General features: G+C 47.9%; 3 long non-coding RNA genes, 2 other non-coding genes and 1 pseudogene across 6 annotated transcripts; 1 reads left to right on the top strand and 5 right to left on the bottom strand.

Moving 5' to 3' along the window:
- The first annotated feature begins 148 nt into the window (after positions 1-148).
- Positions 149-4,689, top strand: LOC120647438 (annotated as a pseudogene).
- Positions 4,690-5,439: 750 nt separating this feature from the next.
- On the bottom strand, positions 5,440-5,588 carry LOC120653098. Its single transcript, XR_005666783.1, has one exon. It is a non-coding gene; the product is annotated as a small nucleolar RNA snoR74 (small nucleolar RNA).
- Positions 5,589-5,768: 180 nt separating this feature from the next.
- On the bottom strand, positions 5,769-5,873 carry LOC120653041. Its single transcript, XR_005666737.1, has one exon. It is a non-coding gene; the product is annotated as a small nucleolar RNA Z103 (small nucleolar RNA).
- A 2,651-nt stretch (positions 5,874-8,524) lies between these two features.
- On the bottom strand, positions 8,525-9,386 carry LOC120648913. Its single transcript, XR_005665121.1, has 2 exons — positions 9,297-9,386; positions 8,525-8,795 (listed from the first exon to the last, which is right to left on the bottom strand). It is a non-coding gene; the product is annotated as an uncharacterized LOC120648913 (long non-coding RNA).
- Positions 9,387-9,644: 258 nt separating this feature from the next.
- LOC120648912 lies at positions 9,645-10,135 on the bottom strand. The gene is made up of 2 exons (XR_005665120.1): positions 9,934-10,135; positions 9,645-9,717 (listed from the first exon to the last, which is right to left on the bottom strand). It is a non-coding gene; the product is annotated as an uncharacterized LOC120648912 (long non-coding RNA).
- An 811-nt stretch (positions 10,136-10,946) lies between these two features.
- LOC120648911 lies at positions 10,947-13,679 on the bottom strand. Of its 2 annotated transcripts, XR_005665119.1 has the most exons (6): positions 13,576-13,679; positions 12,740-12,773; positions 12,518-12,661; positions 12,147-12,419; positions 11,952-12,051; positions 10,947-11,048 (listed from the first exon to the last, which is right to left on the bottom strand). It is a non-coding gene; the product is annotated as an uncharacterized LOC120648911 (long non-coding RNA). The 2 variants fall into 2 exon arrangements; XR_005665118.1 differs by lacking the exon at positions 13,576-13,679 and having other exon boundaries at positions 12,740-12,966.
- Between the last annotated feature and the right edge of the window lie 4,281 nt (positions 13,680-17,960).

The raw sequence follows: 17,960 nt of genomic DNA, 5'->3' as shown, positions 1-17,960 counted from the left end.
TTCCACAAAATGCATATGAGCCCCCTACGCGAGCTGCATCAATCGGGCTCTTTTTTTTCTTTTTCTAAAAACAGGGAAAATCTGACGGTGTACATTCGTTATGGTACACGAACGGGTTTTGGTTTCTTGGCCCTAGTGTTGCATATTATCATCAACTTGTCAAGAGAACCGCAAGCGTTGACCCACGCAGCAGCAAATAGCGCAACGTTTTCTCGTGGGAGGTTTAGGGCGGCCAGGGTTTTGCCCCGCGGCGATTGCGGCCGCCATGGACGAGGGCCACGACGAGATCAAGCATGAGTCCGTCGATCTAGTTAGAATTGATTCGATCTGCGTCTTTTTCGTTCGTTTGTGGCGTTTTCGTCTTCCAATCGATCTGTCGATCCGCTTTGCAGTGTTGTTTTTGGTCAGATAGTTTTGAAGTTTTGAGATCGGCCTTCAGTTGTGTGCTCTTTGTTTCGATGTAATTAACAATGCGTCCACTTCGCAGGAGAACATCCCGGTGAAGGAGGTGTTTGTCAAACTCAAGTGCAGCAGCAAAGGCCTCACCACATCCGATGCCCAGGCACGCATCGCCATGTTTGGCACCAACAAATTGGAAGAAAAGAAGGTTAGATCATGATCGATCCGTCTAGTGTAGCTAACTTGATCTAGCTCCTTTTCTTTTTTTTCTTTCCCGTTTATGTGTATACTGTTTAGATCTGATTCAGGTTAGTTCACGTCGTGTGTGACAATTATATTGTGCCGTGCGTGCAGGAGAGCAAGGTGCTCAAGTTCCTAGGGTTCATGTGGAACCCGCTGTCGTGGGTGATGGAGATGGCCGCGGTCATCGCCATCGGCCTCGCCAATGGCGACCACAGGCCACCGGACTGGCAGGACTTCGTCGGCATCGTCGTGCTCCTCGTCCTCAACTCCACCATCTCGTTCATTGAGGAGAACAACGCCGGGAGCGTTGCCAAGGAGCTCATGGCCAACCTCGCGCCCAGGACCAAGGTGCTCCGTGACGGCCGCTGGAGCGACGAGGACGCGGCGGTCCTCGTCCCCGGGGACATCATAAGCATCAAGCTCGGCAACATCGTCCCGGCCGATGCGCGCCTGCTCCAGGGCGATCCCCTCAAGATCGACCAGTCGGCTCTCACCGGCGAGTGCCTCCCGGTCACCAAGAACCCGGCAGCAGTGTCTACTCGGGCTCCACGTGCAAGCAGGGCGAGATCGAGGCCGTCGTCATCGCCACGGGCGTCCACACCTTCTTCGGTAAGGCCGCGCACCTAGTCGACAGCACCAATCATGTCGGCCACTTCCAGAAGGTGCTCACGTCCATCGGCAACTTCTGCATCGCCTCCATCGCCGTCGGCATAATCATCGAGATCATCGTCATGTACCCCATCCAGCACCGCCGGTACCGCGACAGCATCGACAACCTCCTCGTGCTTCTCATCGGCGGCATCCCCATCACCATGCCCACCGTGCTCTCGGTCACCATGGCCATCGGCTCGCACCGCCTATCGGAGCAGGGAGCCATCACCAAGCGCATGACGGCCATCGAGGAGATGGCTGGCATGGACGTGCTCGGCAGCGACAAGACCGGCACGCTCACCCTCAACAAGCTAAGCGTCGACCGCAGCCTTGTTAAGATCTTTGCCACGGGCGTTGAGAAGGACGATGTCGTCTTGTTTGCCGCCAGGGCATCCAGGGTGGAGAACCAGGACGCCATCGACGCCGCCATGGTCGGCATGCGGAGTGATCCCAAGGGGGACAGGGACGGCATCGAGGAGGTTCACTTCCTCCCCTTCAACCCCGTCGACAAGCGCACCTGAGCAGGTTGTTTGTTTATCATTGTCTCCCACCGAAAAAAATGTCTTTAATTTCTTCCTGCACGGATCACATCTGTTACTAACCATGTCATGTATCCATATCCATGTAGATCTTGGACCTCTACAACTGTGGAGATAACGTCAGGAACCTGGTTAACACTGTGATCGACAAGTACCCCGAGCGTGGCCTTCGATCTCTTGCAGTTGCAAGACAGGCATGACTTATCTTTTTCAGAACGCAGTCAATTTTACATCTTCGAGTAACGTACTATGTATTCTGACATTTGCCATGCTTTACGGGTAGTCCCAGAGAAGAGCAAAGAAAGCCCTAGAGAGCCTTGGGAGTTCGTCGGACTTCTTCCTCTGCTTGACCCACCCCGATCAGACAGTGCTGACACCATCACACGTGCTCTCAACCTCGGTGTTAACGTGAAGATGATCACTGGTACATTCTGTCTTTCATCACCTAATTCTACTACTTCACACTACAGACCTTAATTAGAAATTGTTCGAGCAAGCTGACACTATTTTGACATCCTACAGGTGATCAGCTTGCCATTGCCAAGGAGACCGGGAGACGGCTAGGGATGGGCACTAACATGTACCCATCGTCAGCTCTGCTTGGGCAGAACAAAGATGAGGCTACCGCTTCAATCCCAGTGGACAATTTGATCGAGAAGGCTGACGGTTTTGCCGGTGTCTTCCCAGGTGAGCATTGCATTGTTGTTTTTTTTCAGTCAATTACACTGCAGATTTAATTTCATTGATGCAGTCTGACATAGCTGCATTTTGATGCAGAGCACAAGTATGAGATCGTTAAGAAGCTGCAGGAGATGAAACACATGTGGGATGACCGGAGATGGCGTGAACGACGCGCCTGCGTTGATGAAGGCGGATATCGGAATTGCCGTGGCTGGTGCTACTGATGCAGCAAGGAGTGCCTCTGACATTGTGCTTACTCTAGAAGGGCTCAGTGTCATTATCAGTGCCGTGCTTACAAGCCGGGCCATCTTCCAGAGGATGAAGAATTACACTGTGAGAATTGGATTTCAACTTGCTGCTGCATGTTAGGAGCATGCCTTCCTTTTTACTTTCAGCGACAATTACACTTATTTTCTGCTCTTGTAATTTCTGCAGATATATGCAGTTTCGATTACAATTCGTATTGTGGTAAGTTTTTTTCCTCGGGCTATAGAAGCATCAACCTGTAGCACAATGAATTTTATTTTATTTTATTATTGAGAAAAATCTAACCTGTTGTCGTCGTTGTGCGGCTTGGATTCATGCTGATTGCACTTATCTGGAAATTTGATTTCTCACCGTTCATGATTCTGATCATTGCCATTCTGAACGACGGTAGGTTTACAATGCAGATTCAGAGGAGAACAGAAATCTGAACATTCATTCAATACCGATATGCTGATTTTTTTTAAAAAAAATAAATGCGCTGAACTTTTCTTGCTGTATGATTTCAGGCACAACCATGACTATCTCAAAGGACCGAGTAAAACCTTCCCCACACCCTGATAGCTGGAAGCTGAATGAGATATTTGCCACGGGCACTGTGTATGGAACCTACATGGCCGTCGTGACTGTCATCTTCTTCAGGGCCATGAAGAGCACAGACTTCTTCTCGGTAAGCATGTCCTGCCACGAAAACGAAGCATCGCAACTGTTCTGCTGAATAACCTCGTCTTGGTTTGGACTGCATGCAGAGCACTTTCCACGTGAGATCGATCAGGGGCAGCGATGAGGAGATGATGTCGGCCCTGTACCTGCAAGTGAGCATCATTAGTCAGGGCCTCATCTTCGTGACTCGGTCGCGCAGCTGGTGCTTCGCGGAGCGCCCCGGCCTGATGCTGGGCGCGGCCTTCGTCATCGCGCAGATTGTAAGCAGCTAGCTGATCCTGCACACTGCTGCACAGGAGCATGTTGATGATCCTAATTGCCGTGGTTTAATTTCTTCAGATCGCCACCTTGATTGCTGTCTACTGGAAGTCTGGGTTCGCCAAGATGCAGCCCATCGGGTGGGGCTGGGCGGGCGTGATCTGGCTCTACAGCCTGGTGACGTTCGTGCCCCTGGACCTGTTCAAGTTCGCCGTCCGCTACGTGCTGAGCGGCAGGGCCTGGAACAATGTCCAGAACAAGACGGCCTTCACGACGAAGAAGGAGTACGGCCGGGAGGAGCGCGAGGCGCAGTGGGCGACGACGCAGCGCAGCTTGCACGGCCTGCCGGCCCCCGACTCGTCGGAGCTGCAGGGCGCCGGTGGCAGGGGCAGCTACGCGGCGGAGCTCTCGGAGATCGCCGAGCAGGCCAGGCGGCGGGCGGAGGTGGCCAGGTTCCGCGAGACGAGCACGCTCAGGGGCCACCTCGAGTCGCCGGCCAAGCTTCGGGGCATCGACATCTCGGCTGTCAAGTCGCCCTACTACACCATGTAAACGCATACGCATGCATTGTTCTGCTGAATAAGCATGTCCTGCCAAGAAAACGAAGCATCGCAACTGTTGTGCTGAATAACCTCGTCTTGGTTAGCAGAGCACTTTCCACCTCGAATTGTTGGCCAAGCTCCGGGGGATCGACATGTCGGCGGTCAATACACCATGTAAACGCATGCATGCATTGCACGGCGGGCCCGGCCGGCGGCGCGCTTCGTTGAATTGGCTGCGCATTTTTTTAGGAGCTCATCATGTACGAGGTGCACGTCGGTCCGGACCTCGTAGATCGTTTGTTTATTTTTAGACGTGTTTGTGTCCTATAGGTTAAAAAATTATTTCCTTTCTCATACGTGCGTCTTAGAAGTCCCTCTTTAACTTGTTTGCAACAGTTTTACTTGTTTGTGATGAACCCAAAATTTAAATCTTACATAGGTTTGATTCATGTCCTGGTCTGCTAATATTTATCATATTTGCTTCGGATTTAAACTGTTCTGTTCGATACCATTCTATCGGCGACAAGATAAAATGGTAAACACGACGGGGATTTGTGCTACCGTATATGTTTATAAATGTACTAAATAATGCAAAAATCACAACCGTAATCTGCAAAGGAAAAAAAGACAAGAGAAATATAAATTCTTTGAACCGGTTCTTCTCTACGCAAATATTTTTCATACGGATTTCAAAATCTGTTAGACTGATCACGCATGCCTTTTAGGTTAGATCGAGATCTAGGGATATAAGCTCTTCTTAGTGCACACCATAGGCATGTAGCGGAAACTTGGCTGCTATTACATCTGGGCCGTATGGGCCAAAGGGCTACAAGGACACCAGGCAAAAATTGTTATAATGCTACACCAAGAGGCCCACCTAGGCCCATACTGCACCCCTTGCATGGGCAGCACACGCCGCCGCGCAGAGGTCGGTCAATTCGACGATGGATGATCCAACGTGGAGAGCGACAGGTCGAGGCTGATCCGGCTCCCCGCCGACGACGTCGTCAGGCTGCTGCCCTCCTCACCGCTCCCGCCGGTGTCCAGCGCCAGGGACAGCGCGAGCGAGCAGCCGCGGTCGTCGTCGTCGTGTGCTTGCTTAGCGTTGGCAATCTTCATCTTGCTTGGCGGCAACTGGTTGCATATAGAAATGTCATCTGTTTCGCAAAAAATAATATCTTCATCCCAATTTTTTTGTAAAATGTGCCATCATTTACTGAACCAATGGACATGATCATCCAACACATGAACGAGTCCGAAGGTTCACCCAATAACGATGAACATGATGTTCCTAAAGTTTACGGGGGCACTGCTACTGCTAGTAGAGAGGACAGCGCCCTGCCTTTTCTCTTTAGGGTACTTCAGATACAGCTCAGATTGTTATGTTCGGTTGGACTATCGTCGCGCCGGCCTGGTTTTTAAGGTCAGTTTCACTGTCCACTTCCGTTACATGAGACGTTTCGCAAAATCTTCAGGAATGGCGTGTAAAGCAACAACATTGAGGAAAAAAATTGAAAGACTATGCAAAATGGATCAGATTTCTGGCTTGAAATCCTCCTCACAAGAGGAGGCATCACAATTGCGCACAGTATAATCACAGTCGATCATCTGGGGAAAGGATCCTCACTTCCATCCGAGACAAATCAAAAGATGAAGAGAATAAAGAGAAGGAAACGAAAACAAAATCAACAGATGAGAGAAGCAGAGATGTGCAAAGCCTAGAAACGCAGCATGCTTGCACCGCGGCGGCGAGCCGGCGAAATCAAAAGGATGCGTTGCGGCGTTGGTTTTACATAGAGATCCCTCGTGCAGGCCGACGAAACCCTAAGTCGCGAGGGATGGGCCACGTTGATCTGTCGCGGCCCATCGAACAGGCCCATTGGACTAGAGAAGTAGTGGTGCGGCGGCGGCACCTTGGGCCGGGGATTGCTTACCCAACAGCCCAATATGGCCTGTCAAAGTTTCAGCCCTTTTAAACTTTTGACCCACTCTTTTTCTTGAAAATTACTATTGACCCACTCTCAGACTAGCGAGGAGGTTTCCAAGAGGAAAGTCAGCGACGGTTGCGAGAGACCAGGTCACGCCCGTGCATGGCCGAGGATCATGTCGTGCGAGGCAGTTGCATGGCTCGCATAAGCCAAGCGACTGTGCAGGTGCCGTACCGTACAGAACCTGAAGTTTACTCGCTTGCTAAGTGAATATGAAACACAAGCACAGTGACAAAGACATCGTTTGTGTTTTTTACCATGCAAAACTTTATTTTATTGGAAGGAACAACAAGCTGCAACCAGAAGTCGCCAAATTAACTTACTGATAGTCTCAATCCCTAATGCTGGGGGGCATGTAAATTCACAGCCCAAATTAAACTAGCTATAGTAGCTAATCAATGGGGATTAATTGAAATGCGCCGTCATAAACACCGGCGTTCATGAACACAAAAAGATAATTAAGCAGCCCAAAATTAAACATGATGCCATCACCTAATCAGTCTAGTACGGATCAGCTATGGACAGACGTCGTCAGGTCAGGGATCAGGAACACACACACAACAGCATCGGCGCCCGCCGCGGCGTTCTCAAAAAGGGACAGCCGTGCGCGCGCCGGTGCATGCGGCGGCCTTGACAAGACCGGTCCGGCCGACTCCGTCTTCTCTCTACTGCCCCGCCGCCTGCAGCGACGCCATGAACCGGCCGAGGTCCCTGCTCACCAGCGCGTTGGACTTGACGGAGCTGTCGCCGGCCACGGCGTCCACCAGCTTCCTCGGCACCAGGCACTTGCCCTCCGCGGCCAGCCGCTCCTGCACGCTGCCGCGCACCAGCAGCGCGTGCATCTGCTCCTGCGCCATGGATGCCACCTCTTCATTCTGCACGCAATGCATGCGCTGAAGGAATTTAATTTGGACATCGATAGAGAAATTCGAGACTGAGAAATAAAATGTGGTGAATTATGGATTGCGTATGTATGTACCTCGGTTGAGCCGACGGTGCGCATGAGGGCGAGCACGCCGACCTGGGCCTGCAGGAGCTTCACGTGGCAGGCGGCCTCCTCCAGCATCTCGGTGGTGTTCATCTTGTGGACGCCGGGGATCAGCCGCGACAGCTCGGCCGTCTTCTCGCTGATCCGCTTACGGCGCTGCCTCGCCGCGGCGCTCTGCACGGACTGGGACACGTTGCCCGTGGCCTTCTTCGCGTCCGCGGCGGGCTCCGGGAGCTGCGGCGGGGGCGGGGGCGGGGGCAGCGGCAGCGGCAGGGGCAGTGGCAGGACGAACTCGTTCGGGAGCTCCGGCAGTGCCGACACCTGCGGGTTGCCTCCGCCATTGCTCTGCTGGCCGGCGCCGATGCGCGCAAGGCCGGCGCCGAGCCACGCGTCGTCGCCGCATGCGCGCTGCCTCTTGGCGCAATGCCGCTCGACCTTGCCGTCGCCGTGGATTGGGCGCCTGAGGAATGCGTCGTCGTCGTCGTGGGGCGGGAGGTTGAGGAGGTCGTCGAGCGCGGCGTTGGCGGGGTCGAGCGGGTCGTAGACGAAGCCGAGCAGCGCGTTGGTGACCTCGGGGTGGACGTCCTGGAGAAAGCTCAGGTCCGGGGCGTCGGGGGCGGGGACGTAGCAGCCGAACAGCGGGGCGGTTGTCGGGTGGAAGCTGAGCGCCATGGCCGGGGGTGATCTGCAGTCGATGCTAGTGTCTCGCTGCGGGTGAATCGAACGAAGCTCAACTGCCCAGGGCAAGACCGCAGGACAGGGGGAGTCAAGGGGAGGAGGAAGAGGAGGACGAGGCGGCGGCTGCTCGAGTCGAGTATAAACAGGCGCGTGCAGATTGATTAGCATGCAGTAACTGCCCCTTAAGAAGAGGGAGGCGGCGCCCCCACCACTCGGTCCCAACCGCCATTCTCATTCTCTCCCGCTGGTTTTCTTGCCCATTTTTCAGAATAACTAGAAAGGACTCGCGGCGTTGCCGCGCTGGGCCATTGGTGGTCCATTTGTTTTTGGCACATCAAAGCTTGCTGATCTATTTTCCCTGCGGTTTCTGAACACCTAGGAGTTGGAGACGAAGTTTACCAAAGTGGTCAAGTACGTAGTATGCGTAATTACATATGTTGAAGATATTTGAATACATGTATTTCGAAAATGATTGTAATATGTTGATGTAAGCTGTTTGAAAAGAAGTGTACAGCTTCGTGTCCTGTGCCTATATCGTCGCCTTGGCTGATCATGACAGCAGCTACTTCCTCAGCAAGACGCCATCCTTAAACCATCAGAAACTCATTTATATATTATAGGCATGACAAGGAAGTAGAATTGGAACATATATAATATATCGACGTTCATAGTAGTTTATGGTTTCGTACATAATAATATATCAATACATTTCATAAGAGGCACATTTAGTGTTGCAACTATCATGTAACCCAAGTTTGAAGGAACACAATAAGAAAAGTGGCATTATATACACCAAAATGAGTGCCACTGCAAAAGTAGTGTGGATATGAGTGTGTCCGGTTGGAAGCGACAAAAGCTAGTTCTATAGTAAGCACCAAAATAGCTGTTGCGTGGCCAATATCTGGGAAAAAAAAGAAGAGAAGGCAAAGTTAAAACAAAAGATGGAAAAAATAGATTGTAGGATTATTGGAGCTAAATTCACAAAATGTAAGATGAAAAGTTATATTTTAATATGGAATGCAGAAAATTCAGCAATTTAACATGGCAGCAAAGCTATATATATGTATTCCTCTTCTATCTTTCAAGCAGTAATATGCAACTCCAATATTAATTAGCTGTACAATATTATGCTAGTTCTATTGATTTTATTGAGTTAATAGGTATGTATAAAGTATTAAGTATTGAAGTACCTGTTGTAACTTGTTACTTCTTGCCTTTCTTGAAGACCTTCTTTTTGTCCTCATCCTCAATATCATCATAAGGCCTTCTTTTAGTTGCAAGTGGTGTGTCAGATGGTTTGTCATCCCAATTTTTGTAGTGGAGATGAAAAGTATTTTATTAGATTATAGATTATGCATTATCAAGTAGAGGTATATATGAGAATATGTGAGTGAATGTTTACCCTGGTGACTTATCAATGTCCATATCATCAAATTCTCCTATGGATTGAGTTAGCATTGCAAGTTTCTACAGTATGAATAATATATTAGCAATATATGCATAATCTAAAATGGAAGCGTATTCTGTTTCAGTATGATATCATCGGTGCTTATACAATGTTATCTAATCTGTTGGTGTTTTAGAAGATATAGTCATTAGTTCTGGTAGATCCTTGGTTGCAACTATAGCTGATGATGTTCCTTGTCCTAGTGGGGATGACTGAGTGCTTAATAATGGAAGTACATCCTGCTTTCCATGGCGTTCTTTTATCGACAGGACCTCAAATGACGGATGTTCAGTCCTCATACTCTTTTTATATAGAATCCTTACGACAAATGTGAACTTGTGGCCAATCCATTGTGAAATGTCGCTTGGAATTATATCTAGATCATTGTATTTTCTTAATGTTTCAGCACTCTTACCAATAAGTTCAACAGCTCTTCTTTCGAACATCATGAACTCAAGACTATATGTGTCGTCTGCAACTATAAATGGAATTTTGTACCTGCACATGAAAGATTGCAAGTATTTGTTTGATTAATTTAATTTAGTAGAGAAGTGAAATAAGTACAGTTTTATTTAGGTTTAGACTTTCTTACTTCCATTCAAATTGTTTTGAAGGGCAGCCTCCATCCTTTGTACACTGGAACCCATCAGGTGTTGATATCATCTTTGATGAGCATACACGACAAGCACGATAGCACCAATGTTATTTTTGAAGGGAAGTCTCCATCCTTTGTACACTGGAACCCATCAGGTGTTGATATCATTTTTGATGAGCATACACGACAAGCACGATAGCACCAACTAGTCAGGTTGGTGCGCTACGCGTGCCTATACAAAAAACGAGGACCTAAAATATTAATGGAAAGATATTATCTGCTATTATGTTCGAAGCAACATCGTATTGATGTATTGAGTTAAATCTAAAAATTACAGTAAAGCGGCATAGTAGTTCTGTGTCTGAGAGCGCGCCAATCTCAAGCATTGTAGTATAGAGGTACAGGTAATTTTTTCTTAGGATTTTTTTTGTGTCAGTAGGTATAATTTAATTACTTTAGTAGGAAAAAAATAAGATTAGAAATGAATGAATAGTTTAATTATATTTTGTGAATTTACGGAGGGAAATCCAAACCCAAGAAATAGTACAACTACGACATGTGAATATAGTATACAAAGTTTAGCTATTATTTTTGTATGTAGGAAGTAGTTAAATATATTTTGTATTGTCAAATAATGGAAGGAAAATATTTTTTTCCAAGATAAAGAGACTAACTTAATAGAATCATGGCCCCACGCGGGTCCCGCCTAAATAGTACTTGGGCCCATGTGGGTCCTGCCTGAATAGTACGTGGGCCCCATGTGGGTCCCGCCTGAATAGTATGTGGGACCCGCATGAACAGTGGACAGGCCCCACGTGGGGCCACGACTCATGAGCTTGTGCCGATTCTTGGCCCTTTAGTATATGTACTTAATGTTGTTTATCCGGTATTCCTATGATCGTTACAGTGCACTGATATCGTTCACCCTTTAAAATAAAGAAGTATAAGATTGTAGGCTTGGATATATGATATAAAAGATGAAAACAGTACATGACAATGAAGTTGTCAATATGTCGTTCAGTTGTAACATTTTCTTTTCTTCAAAAGCTACATCAGTCTGATCCTCATTTGGTAAATCAATTTTTTCAACAGCTGTTGCGTCCACTGGTAAGCTGAAAGATAAACAAAAATGATCATGAGAATATATTATGTGTGCATAGTGTATTTATATATTTTACAAATAACATGCATGCATAGAGTAGTAAGCACGAGTGACTTTAGAACTTTAAGGGTAAAAGTATTTCTGATTTAATTTGGAAAAAGGAAAGACTTAAGAGTATATGCAATTTTGGATGTGAGTATTACACTTGAATTAAGTTGTTAGAAAGGAATTCTTTGTGGTCTGCACTCACACGTACATGCCCAATGTCTGCAGAATCAATATTTATGATCCTTTGTCTACTATTATTGGATTAAAGTATATTCTTAATATTTGAGGTGAGTATACACAGTAATTTACAAATTATTTTACATCGAAGGAATTCTCCTTAGGTATTATATTTACTAACTGTGCAAAGAGAGAGATCACATTTTTACTGACTTGATGTATAACAGAAGTTATTTTACTATTTTTTATCTATATAGATTATATTTGGCTTAGTAGAAAAACCAATAGCTTCTCTGATGTGTGGTCAGGTTCAAGAAAGCAATTAAATTTATGTACAAAATTGCAGAGACATGTAAAATTAGTTGTAGGGAAAGTGTGTACCTTTTCTGAAACGCTTTTATTGCAGGTATATCATTCTCGTTGATATACCAGCGACAAGCTGCTGTTCCACTTAGAAAATGTGTTCCATTTTTATATTGTTTCATTAAGGTGCCAACGAAGATAGCAATTATATGATTCTTTTGTCCAATTTGAAGGACAGCATCACCATCAAACTCTAGAGCCCGCATGCCTGATAGAGATAAATCTATTGTATTTCCCTTGTTTAAAGTTTTGTTTGATACTTGTATTACTGATCATATTTGGGATGGAAATATTAGATATCAAATATTATGGACTGAAGATATACCTTAGGTCCTGCAGTTTTATTATTCTTCTCATCATGAGGTCTCCTGCAGTGTTACGCACTACTGCAGGATTTGAGACAGCAGTGATTTTTCCAAGTACATCTGAAATAATGTTTACATGTTAATGAACTATAAATGCATACATTTGTAGAATAAATAATTGTAAGAGGGTCATTGATGTTGAGAAGAGAATATACCTAGGAAACGTTCTTTATTTTTGACAAACTGTGACAATATTTCGATTGGAGTCAATGAGAATGTGTACTTTGGAAATTCCAGATCATGAGTATTTGATTTGACAATGGTAGTCCTTCTGTTGAGCCTTAGCATATATGGGTTCTGCACCACCTTATATCCAGGTTTAGCTTTTTCAACTACAAACTTGCCAATGAAAATGATTATTTTTTGCTCAGCTGAGGATTTAAAATTGGTATTACATCTGGTAGTATTTCAGCATAGATTGCATCACCCTGCATGTGGAAATTTTTGTGACATAGATTAGGAATGTTGGAATATACACATGCATATATTGGGTTTATATTAGTACTTGTATTGATCACGAAAATACCTTCAGGTCAATGAAAACCAAGTCAAGATGCTTTATATTTCCTCTTTCATTTCCTCCTCTGAATTCCCACATCCTTGATACTCTTACATGTAAAACAACATTTGTTGTTGATAGACACAGATCAGATATTGTACTAAGCTCACCCTGTGATTGAAATTTGCATTTTATAAAATATATATGTAATTGTAAAAAATATATGATTGGATATAGTATTTGTAGTACCTGTATTGGTATCATTGTCAATGATATAGCTACTCTGCAAAAGAATGAAAGAGATGAGCCTAGTTTATGTATGAAAACATTGATGTAATTTTTTTTAAAAAGAATTGCTAGACCATTTCTAAAATGAATAGAATTGCTAGAATATGAAAACATCGTGAGCATTCACATGCTTTATCCATATGCACTTCTTGACAGGCAATTTGTCAAGCACATGACAGGCAATTTGAGTAGAGGAGGGAGTCAGGGGCGTTCGTTTTTTGCAGTTTTCTCGGAGGATTGAGGCCGTCCGGGGACAGATGGGAGCGCGGCACCAGCAGGAGTAGCAGCTCGCGGAAGTCTCGCTCGCGCTCATGGGGACCTCGACCTCGTCGGCTTCTTTGAATCCCGCCGCCACGAGTCTCCGGATCAGCCCAGGAGCCGCCGCACGGAGCACCTGGGTGAGCTTCGGCCGCTGCAATTTGTGACTGTGCCGAGTCAGTATGCCCGCGGAGCACGCGCGTAAGCTGCCGCCGCCACCGGCGCAGCCTCCGCAGTAGCCCATGCGCCGCCGCACGGAGCACTCGGGTGAGTGGGCGCCGCTGCCACCTGGATTTGCGCCGAGCCCGCGCGCCCACAAGGTGGCGTTTCCCGACAGTGAGGGGAGGGGGAGGGTGGCGCATCCTCGGCGAGAAGAGAGCGACGAATGGCGCATCCATGTGAAGGTGAAGAGACAGGGGTGACGCTATCTAGAGGGACGGGAATCAGCAATGGAAAGGGACTGTCGCGGGTGCAGGCTGCCGCGCCGCCCGGATGATATGCGAGTGCAGAAGGCAGGGGAGCTGGGGGAGACTACATACCTAGGAGGTGGTGGAGCAGCGAGCTCTACTCCGCCCGGGTCGACGTCGGCTGAGGGAGTTTTTTGTTGGAATTCAGAAGTAGAAGGGGCGACGGTGATTTTCACTGGCTGGGAACTGGGATGCGGAAGGGGAAGTGTCAGGAATGTTATTTTTAATTGACTGCGGCTGTTCCCGATCGATGGCTGTAGAAACGGAAAGAGACATCCAGAGTAGGCGGGACGGGCGACGTGTTCACATCGGGCAGTGTTTAGTTCCATCCGATCGGAATCAAACGGTAGGAAAAAAATTGATGATGTGGCCTAACGGTAGCTCGGGGAATGAACCCACATTTCGATTCTTAAAGATCCCCTTAATTTGTTTAGCTGCTACATACTATGCCCGAACTCCTCCATCATCCAGCGTATCTAACCATCTACAGCACAGTAGATTGCCACTGATGAAATAATTATGTAGAGGTACATGTGGCGTGACACTGGTAGATTGGCCACATTGGAGGGATGATGAAGGCGGTCAGAAACTTAGACGGGAAACAATCACACAGGTTATTTCTTCTCGGGACTTGATTAATTCTGGATGATGTCAAGGGGTGCATTGCAACTGTAGCAATTAGCAGCAGCCTATTTCCGCGGCTACTAGCGATCTGACCACGCTGAGAGATGGACGGTGGATGCGGGCCCTGTCTCTGTTTTTTTCCCGTTTTCTCATTTATTATTTACCTGAAAATTCTTGCCTAGGATTCCCGACGTTTGTTAAGGACCTCCTCATTCGTAGCTCTCACGGACCCCACCACTTGATCCACTCGTGCAACCGCCGCATGCGTGTGGTTTCCTCCTCATCCCTCGCCTCAGGCACGCGCGTGCCCGTCAGCTATACTAGCACGGGCGCCGCAAACCGTGCGCCGTACGTGTCCAGTGTCCTATGGACCGGTACGAAAAAACGGCAAACTTTTTACCGGCCGTGGACCATGGCAGTTGGCACGACCAGCCGCAGTTCTGTGCTACAGTGAAAACGTTCGTGCTAGTGGGGAGGCAGGGAGCTGCCTGCCTGTGATTGGCTGTGGTAGTAAAAACTTGTGATTTCTTTCCAGCTGATGATGGTCTTTCAGATAAGAGAAGAGCATGTGCCTTCAGACTAGAGCTGCGAGCGTGTTCGAACTTGCATGGCCTATCGTTGTTGGGCTCCTTGTCCAGTGAACACAACAGTTGAAAGGGCCTAGGAATCAGAAAGGCCCACACTTGGTAGATAGTCGGGCCTCTTTTATGGTATACTAGAAAGCCCATCCTCCTTCCCCCAAAGAGCAAAGTGCAAACGGCCCATAGAGGTATTTCCGGCCAACTTGGCTCAGATCCGCCTCGTGACTCCCGTGATGTCTCAGCAAAAATGGCAAAGAAATATCTGTCCGCGTCTCGTCGTCGGAGTGGTCGTCTCACGGCAAGCACAAGCAGGCAGCGACGGCAACGGGAGTCACGCTCCCGCGACGGCGACCTCAGTTTGTTTGCGGACCAGCAGGAGGAGCAGGAGGGTAGTACTACCAGACATGGAAAAACACCGGAGACCGGACGACCGGACTGCCGCGGTCTAGCTAGCTACTCGACCATCGCCAAGCTGCTGCTGACTGCTGACCAGGCGTCTACCACTGCTTAGCTTTTCTCGAACGACTCTATTTAAAGGCCGGCCATGCGTGATCGGTCGAATAATCTGTGCCTGCTGCGTCCCCGTCGCCGATGCCGATAGATCTACCCGGGCGTCCGTCTGAACGCCGCCTCCGATCGCCGTCTGAACAACACGGACTCCCCCTTGCCGCCCGTGTCACGCGTGGGCCCTGCCCAGCCACGGTCGCAGCCTCCGACCAGTATGAATCTGCAAGGCTATGCTATTGTTATCTTAGGCCGTGTTGAGATGTTTTGTAAAAAATTTTTGCAATGAAATCTTATTAATTTGAAGTACTAAATGAAGTCTATTTACAAATGAGTTGTAAATCGCGAGACGAATCTAATGATGCTAATTAATCCATAATTAATTAATAATTAACGGATGGTTACTGTAGCATAATTGTTGTAAATCATGAATTAAGTAGGCTCATTAGATTCGTCTCGCGATTTACAGCCCATCCATACAAATTTTTTTTTTCAAATAGACTTCATTTAGTATTCCATGCATGTGTCGAAATATTCAATGTGATGTTTTTTTTGCGCTTACGAGGTTTATGGAGTGAGAACTAAACAGAATCTTAATTTCCTTGTCAGGTCGAGTCGACGACATTTGCTCATACTACTAATATACCTGTGGCAATAATTAGTCAATCCACCTCAGCAGCAGAGCTGCCTGCCTGCCCCATTGAAGTTGCCTGCGGCACTGATTAACTGGCGCTGTCACTTGCGTGTACGCGCGCCAGGTCGTGAGGTCATGTGTGTTCTTGTCCGCACGCAAGCCGGGCGGTGGCCGGCACTGATCGAGCTCAGCTGATTGGTTGAACTAGTCAGGTTGGCGCGCTATGCGCGCCTATACCAAAAACGTGGACCTAAAATATTAATAGAAAGATATTATCTGTTACTATGTTCGAAGCAATATCGTATCGGTGTATTGAGTTAGATCCAAAAATTACAGTAAAGCGGCATAATAGTTTTGTGTCTGAGAGCGCGCCAATCTCAAACATTGTAGTATAGAGGTACATGTAATTTTTCCTTAAGAATTTTTTTTGTGTCAGTAGGTATAGTTTAATTACTTTAGTAGGAAAAAAAATAAGATTAGAAATGAATGAACAGTTTAATTATATTTTGTGGGTTTACGGAGGGAAATCAAAACCCAAGAAGTAGTACAACTACCACATGTAGATATAGTATACAAAGTTCAGTTATTATTTTTGTATGTAGGAAGTAGTTAAATATATTTTGTATTGTCAAATAATAGAAGAAAAATATTTTTTTAAGACAAAGAGACTAACTTAATAGAATTGTGGGCCCCATGTAGGTCCCGCCTGAATAGTACATGGGTCCCACGCGGGTCCCGCCTGAATAATACGTGGGTCCCACGCGGGTCCCGCCTGAATAATACGTGGGCCCCATGCGGGTCCCGCCTGAATAATACGTGGGTCCCACGCGGGTCGCGAATAGTATTTGAGACCCGCATAAACAGTGCACGGGCCCCACGTGGGGCCGCGACTCATGAGGAGGCCCCAAATCTTGGCCCTTTAGTATAGTTACTTAATTAATCAATTAATGATATAAGTACTAGTACTAGATTAGATGAGATAGATTAGCGCACACTCAACACATGCCACACGAGCCGTATGTAACACTCTGCCTCGCGGACGGTCCGCTTGGGGCGGCGGACGGTCTGCGACGGCTCTGTTTCAACCACTCCGAGACCGAGGTTCGTCGGTCGCCGCCACGTGCCGACCGTCGAGCTCGTCCCCGGCCACCCCAGTACACCGCATTGAAGGCGCACAACTCCCCTCCACCCACCCGCGCCCACTCTTCCTCTCTCTCTCAGTTCACTCTTCCTTTCCCTCCCGACGCCATGGGGGAGCTTGAGCTCCTCTCGTTCGCCGGCCGATTTCGGGAGCTCCCCTCCATGAATTTCAAATCCACCGCACCCAAACATCAACCACCTCCTTAGCTCCCTCCTCAACCCCTCCAACCACAGGCACAACCCCCACCTCGCCGGGAATCCCGGATTCCCCGGCCGCCAGTCCAAGTTTCGCCCAAACTCGACCTCGCCGTGGAACTCCATCGCCCGGCCACCATTTCTTTCGTCCAAGGGCTCAAATCGACTGTAAGTGAGCCACTCAAGCTCGTGCTCCCCTCGTTCCTACACGTTCACATCGTTTCCACGCACATTCTCGACAAAAGATATGAACTGCGGACGGTCCGCCTAGGAGGGCCGGACAGTCCGCAGGTTAGGTTAGAAGTTGTCCAGAGATGTTGTTGTCTCTAATGGTTTCGCAGAATTGAACTGCGGACGGTCCGCTATTGGAGAGCGGACAGTCCGCTATTGGAGAGCGGACAGTCCGCCGTAGAGTTCGAGATTTGTCCAGAGACGATGTTTTCTCTGGTGGGTTTCGCAGGGTTGAACTGCGGACAGTCCGCCAAGGAGGGCTGGACGGTCCGCAGTAGAGTTTAAAATTTGTCCAGAGGCGTCGTTGCCTCTGGTGGTTTTGCGGAGTTAAAGTGCGGACGGTCCGCTTTTTAGGAGCGGACAGTCCGCAGTATAGATTTGAAATTTGACCAGAGAAGTAGTTGGTTCTGGTGGGATTGCAGAAGTGTGTTGCGGCCAGTCCGCTACTGAGGCGCGGACAATTCGCTAGTCAGTCTAGAAATTCTCCAGAGACGTTGGTGGTTCTGGTGGGTCTGCGAAGTTGAATTGTGGACGGTCCGCCATTTGGT

Source organism: Panicum virgatum, chromosome 9K, assembly GCF_016808335.1.
Source record: "Panicum virgatum strain AP13 chromosome 9K, P.virgatum_v5, whole genome shotgun sequence".
In the NCBI taxonomy this organism is placed as follows: domain Eukaryota; kingdom Viridiplantae; phylum Streptophyta; class Magnoliopsida; order Poales; family Poaceae; genus Panicum; species Panicum virgatum.
This window is presented reverse-complemented; position numbering and strand designations above follow the sequence as displayed.